At 43.1% G+C, this 14,754-nt stretch overlaps 6 non-coding genes across 6 annotated transcripts; all 6 read left to right on the forward strand.

Annotated features, from left to right (window-relative positions):
* Positions 1 to 957: 957 nt before the first annotated feature.
* trnae-cuc (transfer RNA glutamic acid (anticodon CUC)) lies at positions 958 to 1,029 on the forward strand. Its single transcript has one exon. It is a non-coding gene; the product is annotated as a tRNA-Glu (tRNA).
* A 1,735-nt stretch (positions 1,030 to 2,764) lies between these two features.
* On the forward strand, positions 2,765 to 2,836 carry trnae-cuc (transfer RNA glutamic acid (anticodon CUC)). Its single transcript has one exon. It is a non-coding gene; the product is annotated as a tRNA-Glu (tRNA).
* A 1,735-nt stretch (positions 2,837 to 4,571) lies between these two features.
* On the forward strand, positions 4,572 to 4,643 carry trnae-cuc (transfer RNA glutamic acid (anticodon CUC)). Its single transcript has one exon. It is a non-coding gene; the product is annotated as a tRNA-Glu (tRNA).
* Positions 4,644 to 10,795: 6,152 nt separating this feature from the next.
* trnae-cuc (transfer RNA glutamic acid (anticodon CUC)) lies at positions 10,796 to 10,867 on the forward strand. The gene has a single exon. It is a non-coding gene; the product is annotated as a tRNA-Glu (tRNA).
* Positions 10,868 to 12,571: 1,704 nt separating this feature from the next.
* Positions 12,572 to 12,643, forward strand: trnae-cuc (transfer RNA glutamic acid (anticodon CUC)). Its single transcript has one exon. It is a non-coding gene; the product is annotated as a tRNA-Glu (tRNA).
* Positions 12,644 to 13,760: 1,117 nt separating this feature from the next.
* trnae-cuc (transfer RNA glutamic acid (anticodon CUC)) lies at positions 13,761 to 13,832 on the forward strand. The gene has a single exon. It is a non-coding gene; the product is annotated as a tRNA-Glu (tRNA).
* The last annotated feature ends 922 nt before the right edge of the window (positions 13,833 to 14,754 follow it).

The following is a 14,754-nucleotide window of genomic DNA, read 5'->3' on the forward strand; positions in this document are numbered from 1 at the left end:
CCCTGACAGAGACTTTCATCAGACAACAAGTCAAAACAACTTCGGTTGGTTTGTTAAGTTTGGGGACATGTAAATTCAAACTGCAATGGTACTATTCGCCATCACGGACAGATGCCTACGTTGTTGGAAAGAATGAATTGATAAATGAGCAATTACTTCTGTAATGACAAGGAAACTCTAAGCACCACCTGAGACACAGCCCCCGTGCCAACTGTGGCCGCCAGCCTGTGTACAACTCTTGTTTCACAGGTACCGAAAAAGACCCTCCAAGGACTTCAGGAAGCTGACGCAACGGAACGAGAGTGCTACGAAGGTCAATTGCTTGACAAGTGGCTGTAGTATGCCCTCCACTATAAGACTACTGCCGTGACATGCCCCAACAATTTCAGCAGGCATAAAAAGCTATTTGGGAGTTTTAAATGCTTCGGTTCAATTCCTTAAAGTCAGATGTCCCTTTTCCATCACTGATCCGTTCCATATATTGCTCACCTAAGATCAGTCTTTTAAAGGGTGTCTGTACATACCTCGTCCGTTTGACTACACATAGCCCCCTGCAAAATGGACAACGAGGCACAAGAGACAACACCCATAGTTCACAAAAATCAAAGGCTCCCTGGTGGTCTGGTGGCTAGGATTTGGTGTTTCCACTGTTGTGACGTAGGTCAGGAGTGTTTTATTTCTTTTGTCATTTATCCACTTATTTTCTTGCAGGGTTATGACACACTCGCTCTTACTCAGGAATCTTTCTATTTCTCCCTGAAATAAGAGAGAAGTCAAAAGCGTGAAACTCGTGCTTGCTTGGATTTATTTTCCAGATGCACAGAATTACTTTCATTTAAGACTAAAATGTTCCCAACTTCAGCACGTATTCAATGCAATGCACAATGCCAATTTTTTTGTCAGTTAGGAAGAGTTTACTGCAGATTTGTAATCGGTACTGTTGACTAGGCATTCGGGTCCCTGATGGTCTAGTGGCTAGGATTCGGCGCTCTCACCACCGCGGCCTGGGTTCGATTCCCAGTCAGGGAATGAGAGTTTTGAAACTCTGACTAACTAGTGTAAACCTAAGACGCGTGTGTTGTTGTTTTCCAATGACAAGACTGCAATGTCAATTTAATCAAGCCCTGTCACAGATTTAACAGGACGTTGGTATGGAAGTAGTCATCCTATGCGCATCACTGAATTTGTGTTAATACTTTACAACCAGCAGATTTAGTCATTCTCTTTAGAGAAAGGCTCAATAAACTCTTCCCAGCAGCTCTAGAACCATTGTGGCTTGGCAGTTTTAAAAACTAAAAGAATGATCAAGTTTTTTTGATACTTTGATGTGTGCTTAATAACCCTTTGAGCAGCAAATAGGAATTCCATTTGTCATCAAATGACATGGGCTGATTAACATGGGCTGATTCATCCACGGATGATATGGAAGACAAGGAATTGTATGGTCAGTTGCCGGACAAAATGTTTTTGTCAACGGGCTTGGAGCATTTGGCGATGTGGAAGGTGCTGGCCGTCCGTGGATTCTTGGATTGAGTTTGAGGGAGGCCTGTTTTTTTTCTGTGGTACGGCACTGGGGAATCTCATCTTCCCCACTCGCTTGGTAAACTTGTGATGCCCATCAGATACAAGATTTGATTTCATGGTTGAAGAGTTTGTTAAGCTTGACAAAGCACTCTGAGCAGACGTAGAGATGGCAAAGTACATTTGAAAGCTTTCCCCAGTTCGAATCGTCTGAATGCATTGGCCAGGAATTGAAGACAGGTCAACTGCTTGGCAAGCAGTTATGCTCTCCACTATAGCACCAATGCCCTGACAGAGACTTTCATCAGACAACAAGTCAAAACAACTTCGGTTGGTTTGTTAAGTTTGGGGACATGTAAATTCAAACTGCAATGGTACTATTCGCCATCACGGACAGATGCCTACGTTGTTGGAAAGAATGAATTGATAAATGAGCAATTACTTCTGTAATGACAAGGAAACTCTAAGCACCACCTGAGACACAGCCCCCGTGCCAACTGTGGCCGCCAGCCTGTGTACAACTCTTGTTTCACAGGTACCGAAAAAGACCCTCCAAGGACTTCAGGAAGCTGACGCAACGGAACGAGAGTGCTACGAAGGTCAATTGCTTGACAAGTGGCTGTAGTATGCCCTCCACTATAAGACTACTGCCGTGACATGCCCCAACAATTTCAGCAGGCATAAAAAGCTATTTGGGAGTTTTAAATGCTTCGGTTCAATTCCTTAAAGTCAGATGTCCCTTTTCCATCACTGATCCGTTCCATATATTGCTCACCTAAGATCAGTCTTTTAAAGGGTGTCTGTACATACCTCGTCCGTTTGACTACACATAGCCCCCTGCAAAATGGACAACGAGGCACAAGAGACAACACCCATAGTTCACAAAAATCAAAGGCTCCCTGGTGGTCTGGTGGCTAGGATTTGGTGTTTCCACTGTTGTGACGTAGGTCAGGAGTGTTTTATTTCTTTTGTCATTTATCCACTTATTTTCTTGCAGGGTTATGACACACTCGCTCTTACTCAGGAATCTTTCTATTTCTCCCTGAAATAAGAGAGAAGTCAAAAGCGTGAAACTCGTGCTTGCTTGGATTTATTTTCCAGATGCACAGAATTACTTTCATTTAAGACTAAAATGTTCCCAACTTCAGCACGTATTCAATGCAATGCACAATGCCAATTTTTTTGTCAGTTAGGAAGAGTTTACTGCAGATTTGTAATCGGTACTGTTGACTAGGCATTCGGGTCCCTGATGGTCTAGTGGCTAGGATTCGGCGCTCTCACCGCCGCGGCCTGGGTTCGATTCCCAGTCAGGGAATGAGAGTTTTGAAACTCTGACTAACTAGTGTAAACCTAAGACGCGTGTGTTGTTGTTTTCCAATGACAAGACTGCAATGTCAATTTAATCAAGCCCTGTCACAGATTTAACAGGACGTTGGTATGGAAGTAGTCATCCTATGCGCATCACTGAATTTGTGTTAATACTTTACAACCAGCAGATTTAGTCATTCTCTTTAGAGAAAGGCTCAATAAACTCTTCCCAGCAGCTCTAGAACCATTGTGGCTTGGCAGTTTTAAAAACTAAAAGAATGATCAAGTTTTTTTGATACTTTGATGTGTGCTTAATAACCCTTTGAGCAGCAAATAGGAATTCCATTTGTCATCAAATGACATGGGCTGATTAACATGGGCTGATTCATCCACGGATGATATGGAAGACAAGGAATTGTATGGTCAGTTGCCGGACAAAATGTTTTTGTCAACGGGCTTGGAGCATTTGGCGATGTGGAAGGTGCTGGCCGTCCGTGGATTCTTGGATTGAGTTTGAGGGAGGCCTGTTTTTTTTCTGTGGTACGGCACTGGGGAATCTCATCTTCCCCACTCGCTTGGTAAACTTGTGATGCCCATCAGATACAAGATATGATTTCATGGTTGAAGAGTTTGATAAGCTTGACAAAGCACTCTGAGCAGACGTAGAGATGGCAAAGTACATTTGAAAGCTTTCCCCAGTTCGAATCGTCTGAATGCATTGGCCAGGAATTGAAGACAGGTCAACTGCTTGGCAAGCAGTTATGCTCTCCACTATAGCACCAATGCCCTGACAGAGACTTTCATCAGACAACAAGTCAAAACAACTTCGGTTGGTTTGTTAAGTTTGGGGACATGTAAATTCAAACTGCAATGGTACTATTCGCCATCACGGACAGATGCCTACGTTGTTGGAAAGAATGAATTGATAAATGAGCAATTACTTCTGTAATGACAAGGAAACTCTAAGCACCACCTGAGACACAGCCCCCGTGCCAACTGTGGCCGCCAGCCTGTGTACAACTCTTGTTTCACAGGTACCGAAAAAGACCCTCCAAGGACTTCAGGAAGCTGACGCAACGGAACGAGAGTGCTACGAAGGTCAATTGCTTGACAAGTGGCTGTAGTATGCCCTCCACTATAAGACTACTGCCGTGACATGCCCCAACAATTTCAGCAGGCATAAAAAGCTATTTGGGAGTTTTAAATGCTTCGGTTCAATTCCTTAAAGTCAGATGTCCCTTTTCCATCACTGATCCGTTCCATATATTGCTCACCTAAGATCAGTCTTTTAAAGGGTGTCTGTACATACCTCGTCCGTTTGACTACACATAGCCCCCTGCAAAATGGACAACGAGGCACAAGAGACAACACCCATAGTTCACAAAAATCAAAGGCTCCCTGGTGGTCTGGTGGCTAGGATTTGGTGTTTCCACTGTTGTGACGTAGGTCAAGAGTGTTTTATTTCTTTTGTCATCTATCCACTTATTTTCTTGCAGGGTTATGAGACACTCGCTCTTACTCAGGAATCTTTCTATTTCTCCCTGAAATAAGAGAGAAGTCAAAAGCGTGAAACTTGTGCTTGCTTGGATTTATTCTCCAGATGCACAGAATTACTTTCATTTAAGACTAAAATGTTCCCAACTTCAGCACGTATTCAATGCAATGCACAATGCCAATTTTTTTGTCAGTTAGGAAGAGTTTACTGCAGATTTGCAATCGGTACTGTTGACTAGGCGTTCGGGTCCCTGATGGTCTAGTGGCTAGGATTCGGCGCTCTCACCGCCATGGGCTGGGTTCGATTCCCAGTCAGGGAATGAGAGTTTTGAAACTCTGACTAACTAGTGTAAACCTAAGACGCGTGTGTTGTTGTTTTCCAATGCCAAGACTGCAATGTCAATTTAATCAAGCCCTGTCACAGATTTAACAGGACGTTGGTATGGAAGTAGTCATCCTATGCGCATCACTGAATTTGTGTTAATACTTTACAACCAGCAGATTTAGTCATTCTCTTTAGAGAAAGGCTCAATAAACTCTTCCCAGCAGCTCTAGAACCATTGTGGCTTGGCAGTTTTAAAAACTAAAAGAATGATCAAGTTTTTTTGATACTTTGATGTGTGCTTAATAACACTTTGAGCAGCAAATAGGAATTCCATTTGTCATCAAATGACATGGGCTGATTCATCCACGGATGATATGGAAGACAAGGAATTGTATGGTCAGTTGCCGGACAAAACGTTTTTGTCAACGTGCTTGGAGCATTTGGCGATGTGGCAGGTGCTGGCCGTCCGTGGATTCTTGGATTGAGTTTGAGGGAGGCCTGTTTTTTTTCTGTGGTACGGCACTGGGGAATCTCATCTTCCCCACTCGCTTGGTAAACTTGTGATGCACATCAGATACAAGACATGTTTTATTGTTTGAAGAGTTGCAAGAGTGTGTTAAGCTTGATAAAGCACTCATTGTCTGAGCAGAGGTAGAGATGGCAAAATACATTTGAAAACTTGCCCCAGTTACAACTGTTTGAATGCATTGGCCGGCAAATGCCATTTGTCATCAAATGACATGGGCTGATTCATCCACGGATGATATGGAAGACAAGGAAATGTATGGTCAGTTGCCGGACAAAACGTTTTTGTCAACGGGCTTGGAGCATTTGGCAGGTGCTGGCCGTCCATGGATTCTTGGATTGAGTTTGAGGGAGGCCTGTTTTTTTTCTGTGGTACGGCACTGGGGAATCTCATCTTCCCCACTCGCTTGGTAAACTTGTGATGCACATCAGATACAAGACATGTTTTCTTGTTTGAAGAGTTGCAAGAGTGTGTTAAGCTTGATAAAGCACTCATTGTCTGAGCAGAGGTAGAGATGTCAAAATACATTTGAAAACTTGCCCCAGTTACAACTGTTTGAATGCATTGGCCGGGAAATGCCATTTGTCATCAAATGACATGGGCTGATTCATCCACGGATGATATGGAAGACAAGGAATTGTATGGTCAGTTGCCGGACAAAACGTTTTTGTCAACGGGCTTGGAGCATTTGGCGATGTGGCAGGTGCTGGCCGTCCGTGGATTCTTGGATTGAGTTTGAGGGAGGCCTGTTTTTTTTCTATGGTACGGCACTGGGGAATCTCATCTTCCCCACTCGCTTGGTAAACTTGTGATGCACATCAGATACAAGACATGTTTTCTTGTTTGAAGAGTTGCAAGAGTGTGTTAAGCTTGATAAAGCACTCATTGTCTGAGCAGAGGTAGAGATGTCAAAATACATTTGAAAACTTGCCCCAGTTAGTACTGTTTGAATGCATTGGCCGGGAAATGCCATTTGTCATCAAATAACATGGGCTGATTCATCCACGGATGATATGGAAGACAAGGAATTGTATGGTCAGTTGCCGGACAAAACGTTTTTGTCAACGGGCTTGGAACATTTGGCGATGTGGCAGGTGCTGGCCGTCCATGGATTTTTGGATTGAGTTTGAGGGATTTAACAGGACGTTGGTATGGAAGTAGTCATCCTATGCGCATCACTGAATTTGTGTTAATACTTTACAACCAGCAGATTTAGTCATTCTCTTTAGAGAAAGGCTCAATAAACTCTTCCCAGCAGCTCTAGAAACATTGTGGCTTGGCAGTTTTAAAAACTAAAAGAATGATCAAGTTTTTTGATACTTTGATGTGTGCTTAATAACACTTTGAGCAGCAAATAGGAATTCCATTTGTCATCAAATAACATGGGCTGGTTCATCCACTGATGATATGGAAGACAAGGAATTGTATGGTCAGTTGTCGGACAAAACGTTTTTGTCAACGGGCTTGGAGCATTTGGCGATGTGGCAGGTGCTGGCCGTCCGTGGATTCTTGGATTGAGTTTGAGGGAGGCCTGTTTTTTTTCTGTGGTACGGCACTGGGGAATCTCATCTTCCCCACTCGCTTGGTAAACTTGTGATGCACATCAGATACAAGACATGTTTTCTTGTTTGAAGAGTTTCAAGAGTGTGTTAAGCTTGATAAAGCACTCATTGTCTGAGCAGAGGTAGAGATGGCAAAATACATTTGAAAACTTGCCCCAGTTACAACTGTTTGAATGCATTGGCCGGGAAATGCCATTTGTCATCAAATGACATGGGCTGATTCATCCAAGGATGATATGGAAGACAAGGAATTGTATGGTCAGTTGCCGGACAAAACGTTTTTGTCAACGGGCCTTGAGCATCTGGCGATGTGGCAGGTGCTGGCCGTCCGTGGATTCTTGGATTGAGTTTGAGGGAGGCCTGTTTTTTTTCTGTGGTACGGCACTGGGGAATCTCATCTTCCCCACTCGCTTGGTAAACTTGTGATGCCCATCACTTTAACTGAAAAGTCATAGTTAATCAACCCATAGTTCACAAAAATCAAAGGCTCCCTGGTGGTCTGGTGGCTAGGATTTGGTGTTTCCACTGTTGCGACGTAGGTCAAGAGTGTTTTATTTCTTTTGTCATCTATCCACTTATTTTCTTGCAGGGTTATGACACACTCGCTCTTACTCAGGAATCTTTCTATTTCTCCCTGAAATAAGAGAGAAGTCAAAAGCGTGAAACTTGTACTTGCTTGGATTTATTCTCCAGATGCACAAAATTACTTTCATTTAAGACTAAAATGTTCCCAACTTCAGCACGTATTCAATGCAATGCACAATGCCAATTTGTTTGTCAGTTAGGAAGAGTTTACTGCAGATTTGCAATCGGTACTGTTGACTAGGCCTTCGGGTCCCTGATGGTCTAGTGGCTAGGATTCGGCGCTCTCACCGCCATGGACTGAGTTCCATTCCCAGTCAGGGAATGAGAGTTTTGAAACTCTGACTAACTAGTGTAAACCTAAGACGCGTGTGTTGTTGTTTTCCAATGACAAGACTGCAATGTCAATTTAATCAAGCCCTGTCACAGATTCAACAGGACGTTGGTATGGAAATAGTCATCCTATGCGCATCACTGAATTTGTGTTAATACTTTACAACCAGCAGATTTAGTCATTCTCTTTAGAGAAAGGCTCAATAAACTCTTCCCAGCAGCTCTAGAACCATTGTGGCTTGGCAGTTTTAAAAACTAAAAGAATGATCAAGTTTTTTTGATACTTTGATGTGTGCTTAATAACACTTTGAGCAGCAAATAGGAATTCCATTTGTCATCAAATAACATGGGCTGGTTCATCCACGGATGATATGGAAGACAAGGAATTGTATGGTCAGTTGCCGGACAAAACGTTTTTGTCAACGGGCTTGGAGCATTTGGCGATGTGGCAGGTGCTGGCCGTCCGTGGATTCTTGGATTGAGTTTGAGGGAGGCCTGTTTTTTTTCTGTGGTACGGCACTGGGGAATCTCATCTTCCCCACTCGCTTGGTAAACTTGTGATGCACATCAGATACAAGACATGTTTTCTTGTTTGAAGAGTTTCAAGAGTGTGTTAAGCTTGATAAAGCACTCATTGTCTGAGCAGAGGTAGAGATGGCAAAATACATTTGAAAACTTGCCCCAGTTACAACTGTTTGAATGCATTGGCCGGGAAATGCCATTTGTCATCAAATGACATGGGCTGATTCATCCAAGGATGATATGGAAGACAAGGAATTGTATGGTCTGTTGCCGGACAAAACGTTTTTGTCAACGGGCTTGGAGCATTTGGCGATGTGGCAGGTGCTGGCCGTCCGTGGATTCTTGGATTGAGTTTGAGGGAGGCCTGTTTTTTTTCTGTGGTATGGCACTGGGGAATCTCATCTTCCCCACTCGCTTGGTAAACTTGTGATGCCCATCACTTTAACTGAAAAGTCATAGTTAATCAACCCATAGTTCACAAAAATCAAAGGCTCCCTGGTGGTCTGGTGGCTAGGATTTGGTGTTTCCACTGTTGTGACGTAGGTCAGGAGTGTTTTATTTCTTTTATCATCTATCCACTTATTTTCTTGCAGGGTTATGACACACTCGCTCTTACTCAGGAATCTTTCTATTTCTCCCTGAAATAAGAGAGAAGTCCAAAGCGTGAAACTTGTGCTTGCTTGGATTTATTCTCCAGATGCACAGAATTACTTTAATTTAAGACTAAAATGTTCCCAACTTCAGCACGTATTCAATGCAATGCACAATGCCAATTTTTTTGTCAGTTAGGAAGAGTTTACTGCAGATTTGCAATCGGTACTGTTGACTAGGCGTTCGGGTCCCTGAGGTTCTAGTGGCTAGGATTCGGCGCTCTCACCGCCGCGGCCTTGGTTCGATTCCCAGTCAGGGAATGAGAGTTTTGAAACTCTGACTAACTAGGGTAAACCTAAGACGCGTGTGTTGTTGTTTTCCAATGACAAGACTGCAATGTCAATTTAATCAAGCCCTGTCACAGATTTAACAGGACGTTGGTATGGAAGTAGTCATCCTATGCGCATCACTGAATTTGTGTTAATACTTTACAACCAGCAGATTTAGTCATTCTCTTTAGAGAAAGGCTCAATAAACTCTTCCCAGCAGCTCTAGAACCATTGTGGCTTGGCAGTTTTAAAAACTAAAAGAATGATCAAGTTTTTTTGATACTTTGATGTGTGCTTAATAACACTTTGAGCAGCAAATAGGAATTCCATTTGTCATCAAATAACATGGGCTGGTTCATCCATGGATGATATGGAAGAAAAGGAATTGTATGTCGGACAAAACGTTTTTGTCCACGGGCTTGGAGCATTTGGCGATATGGCAGGTGCTGGCCGTCCGTGGATTCTTGGATTGAGTTTGAGGGAGGCCTGTTTTTGTCTGTGGTACGGCACTGGGGAATCTCATCTTCCCCACTCGCTTGGTAAACTTGTGATGCACATCAGATACAAGACATGTTTTCATGGTTGAAGAGTTTGTTAAGCTTGACAAAGCACTCTGAGCAGACGTAGAGATGGCAAAGTACATTTGAAAGCTTTCCCCAGTTCGAATAGTCTGAATGCATTGGCCGGGAATCGAACACGGGTCAACTGCTTGGCAAGCCGTTATGCTCTCCACTATAGCACCAATGCCCTGACAGAGACTTTCATCAGACAACAAGTCAAAACAACTTCGGTTGGTTTGTTAAGTTTGGGGACATGTAAATTCAAACTGCAATGGTACTATTCGCCATCACGGACAGATGCCTACGTTGTTGGAAAGAATGAATTGATAAATGAGCAATTACTTCTGTAATCACAAGGAAACTCTAAGCACCACCTGAGACACAGCCCCCGTGCCAACTGTGGTCGCCAGCCTGTGTACAACTCTTGTTTCACAGGTACCGAAAAAGACCCTCCAAGGACTTCAGGAAGCTGACGCAACGGAACGAGAGTGCTACGAAGGTCAATTGCTTGACAAGTGGCTGTAGTATGCCCTCCACTATAAGACTACTGCCGTGACATGCCCCAACAATTTCAGCAGGCATAAAAAGCTATTTGGGAGTTTTAAATGCTTCGGTTCAATTCCTTAAAGTCAGATGTCCCTTTTCCATCACTGATCCGTTCCATATATTGCTCACCTAAGAACATTCTTTTAAAGGGTGTCTGTACATACCTCGTCCGTTTGACTACACATAGCCCCTTGCAAAATGGACAACGAGGCACAAGAGGCAACACCCATAGTTCACAAAAATCAAAGGCTCCCTGGTGGTCTGGTGGCTAGGATTTGGTGTTTCCACTGTTGTGACGTAGGTCAAGAGTGTTTTATTTCATTGTCATCTATCCACTTATTTTCTTGCAGGGTTATGACACACTCGCTCTTACTCAGGAATCTTTCTATTTCTCCCTGAAGTAAGAGAGAAGTCAAAAGCGTGAAACTTGTGCTTGCTTGGATTTATTCTCCAGATGCACAGAATTACTTTCATTTAAGACTAAAATGTTCCCAACTTCAGCACGTATTCAATGCAATGCACAATGTCAATTTTTTTGTCAGTTAGGAAGAGTTTACTGCAGATTTGCAATCGGTACTGTTGACTAGGCCTTCGGGTCCCTGATGGTCTAGTGGCTAGGATTCGGCGCTCTCACCGCCGCGGCCTGGGTTAGATTCCCAGTCAGGGAATGAGAGTTTTGAAGCTCTGACTAACTAGTGTAAACCTAAGACGCTTGTGTTGTTGTTTTCCAATGACAAGACTGCAATGTCAATTTAATCAAGCCCTGTCACAGATTTAACAGGACGTTGGTATGGAAGTAGTCATCCTATGCGCATCACTGAATTTGTGTTAATACTTTACAACCAGCAGATTTAGTCATTCTCTTTAGAGAAAGGCTCAATAAACTCTTCCCAGCAGCTCTAGAACCATTGTGGCTTGGCAGTTTTAAAAACTAAAAGAATGATCAAGTTTTTTTGATACTTTGATGTGTGCTTAATAACACTTTGAGCAGCAAATAGGAATTCCATTTGTCATCAAATGACATGGGCTGGTTCATCCATGGATGATATGGAAGAAAAGGAATTGTATGTCGGACAAAACGCTTTTGTCCACGGGCTTGGAGCATTTGGCGATATGGCAGGTGCTGGCCGTCCGTGGATTCTTGGATTGAGTTTGAGGGAGGCCTGTTTTTTTTCTGTGGTACGGCACTGGGGAATCTCATCTTCCCCACTCGCTTGGTAAACTTGTGATGCACATCAGATACAAGACATGTTTTCATGGTTGAAGAGTTTGTTAAGCTTGACAAAGCAGATGTAGAGATGGCAAAGTACATTTGAAAGCTTTCCCCAGTTCGAATCGTCTGAATGCATTGGCCGGGAATCGAACACGGGTCAACTGCTTGGCAAGCAGTTATGCTCTCCACTATAGCACCAATGCCCTGACAGAGACTTTCATCAGACAACAAGTCAAAACAACTTCGGTTGGTTTGTTAAGTTTGGGGACATGTAAATTCAAACTGCAATGGTACTATTCGCCATCACGGACAGATGCCTACGTTGTTGGAAAGAATGAATTGATAAATGAGCAATTACTTCTGTAATGACAAGGAAACTCTAAGCACCACCTGAGACACAGCCCCCGTGCCAACTGTGGTCGCCAGCCTGTGTACAACTCTTGTTTCACAGGTACCGAAAAAGACCCTCCAAGGACTTCAGGAAGCTGACGCAACGGAACGAGAGTGCTACGAAGGTCAATTGCTTGACAAGTGGCTGTAGTATGCCCTCCACTATAAGACTACTGCCGTGACATGCCCCAACAATTTCAGCAGGCATAAAAAGCTATTTGGGAGTTTTAAATGCTTCGGTTCAATTCCTTAAAGTCAGATGTCCCTTTTCCATCACTGATCCGTTCCATATATTGCTCACCTAAGATCATTCTTTTAAAGGGTGTCTGTACATACCTCGTCCCTTTGACTACACATAGCCCCCTGCAAAATGGACAACGAGGCACAAGAGACAACACCCATAGTTCACAAAAATCAAAGGCTCCCTGGTGGTCTGGTGGCTAGGATTTGGTGTTTCCACTGTTGTGACGTAGGTCAGGAGTGTTTTATTTCTTTTGTCATCTATCCACTTATTTTCTTGCAGGGTTATGACACACTCGCTCTTACTCAGGAATCTTTCTATTTCTCCCTGAAATAAGAGAGAAGTCAAAAGCGTGAAACTTGTGCTTGCTTGGATTTATTCTCCAGATGCACAGAATTACTTTCATTTAAGACTAAAATGTTCCCAACTTCAGCACGTATTCAATGCAATGCACAATGCCAATTTTTTTGTCAGTTAGGAAGAGTTTACTGCAGATTTGCAATCGGTACTGTTGACTAGGCGTTCAGGTCCCTGATGGTCTAGTGGCTAGGATTCGGCGCTCTCACCGCCGCGGCCTGGGTTCGATTCCCAGTCAGGGAATGAGAGTTTTGAAACTCTGACTAACTAGTGTAAACCTAAGACGCCTGTGTTGTCATTTTCCAATGACAAGACTGCAATGTCAATTTAATCAAGCCCTGTCACAGATTTAACAGGACGTTGGTATGGAAGTAGTCATCCTATGCGCATCACTGAATTTGTGTTAATACTTTACAACCAGCAGATTTAGTCATTCTCTTTAGAGAAAGGCTCAATAAACTCTTCCCAGCAGCTCTAGAACCATTGTGGCTTGGCAGTTTTAAAAACTAAAAGAATGATCAAGTTTTTTTGATACTTTGATGTGTGCTTAATAACACTTTGAGCAGCAAATAGGAATTCCATTTGTCATCAAATAACATTTGCAAGAGTGTGTTAAGCTTGATAAAGCACTCATTGTCTGAGCAGAGGTAGAGATGGCAAAATACATTTGAAAACTTGCCCCAGTTACAACTGTTTGAATGCATTGGCCGGGAAATGCCATTTGTCATCAAATGACATGGGCTGATTCATCCACGGATGATATGGAAGACAAGGAATTGTATGGTCAGTTGCCGGACAAAACGTTTTTGTCAACGGGCTTGGAGCATTTGGCGATATGGCAGGTGCTGGCCGTCCGTGGATTCCTTGATTGAGTTTGAGGGAGGCCTGTTTTTTTTCTGTGGTACGGCACTGGGGAATCTCATCTTCCCCACTCGCTTGGTAAACTTGTGATGCCCATCATTTTAACTGAAAAGTCATAGTTAATCAACCCATAGTTCACAAAAATCAAAGGCTCCCTGGTGGTCTGGTGGCTAGGATTTGGTGTTTCCACTGTTGTGACGTAGGTCAAGAGTGTTTTATTTCTTTTGTCATCTATCCACTTATTTTCTTGCAGGGTTATGACACACTCGCTCTTACTCAGGAATCCTTCTATTTCTCCCTGAAATAAGAGAGAAGTCAAAAGCGTGAAACTTGTGCTTGCTTGGATTTATTCTCCAGATGCACAGAATTACTTTCATTTAAGACTAAAATGTTCCCAACTTCAGCACGTATTCAATGCAATGCACAATGCCAATTTTTTTGTCAGTTAGGAAGAGTTTACTGCAGATTTGCAATCGGTACTGTTGACTAGGCGTTCGGGTCCCTGATGGTCTAGTGGCTAGGATTCGGCGCTCTCACCGCCGCGGCCTGGGTTCGATTCCCAGTCAGGGAATGAGAGTTTTGAAACTCTGACTAACTAGTGTAAACCTAAGACGCCTGTGTTGTCATTTTCCAATGACAAGACTGCAATGTCAATTTAATCAAGCCCTGTCACAGATTTAACAGGACGTTGGTATGGAAGTAGTCATCCTATGCGCATCACTGAATTTGTGTTAATACTTTACAACCAGCAGATTTAGTCATTCTCTTTAGAGAAAGGCTCAATAAACTCTTCCCAGCAGCTCTAGAACCATTGTGGCTTGGCAGTTTTAAAAACTAAAAGAATGATCAAATTTTTTTCATACTTTGATGTGTGCTTAATAACACTTTGAGCAGCAAATAGGAATTCCATTTGTCATCAAATAACATTTGCAAGATTGTGTTAAGCTTGATAAAGCACTCATTGTCTGAGCAGAGGTAGAGATGGCAAAATACATTTGAAAACTTGCCCCAGTTACAACTGTTTGAATGCATTGGCCGGGAAATGCCATTTGTCATCAAATGACATGGGCTGGTTCATCCACGAATGATATGGAAGAAAAGGAATTGTATGGTCAGTTGCCGGACAAAACGTTTTTGTCCACGGGCTTGGAGCATTTGGTGATGTGGCAGGTGCTGGCCGTCCGTGGATTCTTGGATTGAGTTTGAGGGAGGCCTGTTTTTTTTCCTGTGGTACGGCACTGGGGAATCTCATCTTCCCCACTCGCTTGGTAAACTTGTGATGCACATCAGATACAAGACATGTTTTCATGGTTGAAGAGTTTGTTAAGCTTGACAAAGCACTCTGAGCAGACGTAGAGATGGCAAAGTAGATTTGAAAGCTTTCCCCAGTTCGAATCGTCTGAATGCATTGGCCGGGAATCGAACACGGGTCAACTGCTTGGCAAGCAGTTATGCTCTCCACTATAGCACCAATGCCCTGACAGAGACTTTCA

This window comes from Leuresthes tenuis, unplaced genomic scaffold (assembly GCF_036924035.1).
Source record: "Leuresthes tenuis unplaced genomic scaffold, fLeuTen1.0.hap1 SCAF_10, whole genome shotgun sequence".
Taxonomy (NCBI): Eukaryota; Metazoa; Chordata; class Actinopteri; order Atheriniformes; family Atherinopsidae; genus Leuresthes; species Leuresthes tenuis.